Below are 1,813 nucleotides of genomic sequence, written 5' to 3' on the forward strand. Positions count from 1 at the left end.
AGCATTATGTTATGCCAAAGTGGAGCTGTGTTTTAACCTTGAAGTTTTGTATTGATCCTCAGTCATAATCACTTCAATTCCATACTGCATTTTATAGCCCAAGGGATAATTTATCATCTGTCTATTTATTAGTTGATTCTTGGATTGACACTTGTCCAACAAATTCACTCACAAATGTTAACCTGTCTTAATCCCTGACAAATCACATGCAAGTCATGCTAGCAGGAAGTGACCCAAAAGCACATGGTGTACAGGAGGGATTGCAGGTCCTTTCTGGCACTGACTACCTACTGGATTTAAGCAAGAAGGCACTAAACGACCTTCCAATGTGTGCCTGTAATCTAAACTGAGATAAAAATATAATTGTTAAAAAGGACTTGCTTACAACTCTGCAGTTTCTTAACAATGTTTAAAAAAAAAACGGATGTATTAAATATTAAAAGAATTTAGAATATTACAAATATTTCTGTAACATTTTATTTTAAGGGTCCACAATAGTGCACTAGTGAAGCATGAATAAGACAAGATAATTAGATAAGATTATTGATACTTTTTTCTGATTTAACCGTTAAGTGTCTCATATTTGTGTAGAAAGTAATGTAATTAATGCTCCATTTCAGAGATCATACATTAAGTTTACTAAACAATATAAAGGCAGTAATTAAGGCTAATACTGGCTTTTCAAAGCTGTTTCTATTAAATTACTCAAACCTTTCATCAAAGACAACTTGACACCCTATTCAAAAGTGAAAGTTTAACCAACTCAAGTTATTGGTTTGTTTTACATATACGCTTTTATCCAAAGTGACTTAAAGATCCCTTATTACAGGGACAATACCCCTGGCGCAACCTTGAGTTAAGTGCCTTACTCAAGGACACAGTTGTGGCTGTGGGGATCGAACCGACAACCTTCTGCTTAACAGTTTAGTGTTTTAGCCCACTACGCAACCAATTACAATTGTTTCAATTACAATAAACTATTAATACTGTAAATGCGTAATAAATGTCAAATTATTAACTTGATTCATTCAAATAGAAATGTTTCACTTTAGTCAATTTCAATTCATTTGTAACAGTTTAGTAAAAACCAGTACTAATTAGTCATAATTATTTATCTTAATATATTTAAATAAACTTGAATGCCACCTAATAAATGCACAACTAACCAATAACTTGAGTAGATACATTTTGTACTTTCAAATAGGGTGTCCAGTTGTCTTTAATAGAATATTTGAGTCATTTACAATATTTGATAAGCATTATAAAGCCAATACTAATTTGTCTTAATTACTGGCTAAATATAGTTGTGAAATTGACATGTGATACATTTCTGAAATGGAGAATTAAATACATTAGTTTCTCCACATAAGTTGCAAATTAATGCTAAAACAGCCTTAATATGTATTCAGTTAATTCTTAAAATCGTATTCATCTTTACTAGTGCATTATTGTGGACCCTTAAAGTGTAACCATTTTCTTTTAAATAAAACTGCAAAATCAGTCAAAAGTAGTAAATAATCATGTACTTAATAATAAAATCACATCCTTACTCCTCAATAACCTATGAACTTATCTTGTTTACGTCAGAGCATTGGTGGAATCTGAAGACGACCATCATCACTGTTCCCCTAATCCTGTAAGGCCTCTCCAGCAGTGAGGTAGCAGTGCTGCTTTTACAAACCAGAAACCTAGGTTGACATCCTCAAGTAATATGTGACAATAAAAGCCATAACACATCATTAATAATAAAACATTTTAATCAAAATGAAAATATACGTAAAAGAAAAATTTATTGTTTTTTAACTATTCACAC

This window comes from Xyrauchen texanus, chromosome 30 (genome assembly GCF_025860055.1).
Source record: "Xyrauchen texanus isolate HMW12.3.18 chromosome 30, RBS_HiC_50CHRs, whole genome shotgun sequence".
Classification (NCBI taxonomy): Eukaryota; Metazoa; Chordata; class Actinopteri; order Cypriniformes; family Catostomidae; genus Xyrauchen; species Xyrauchen texanus.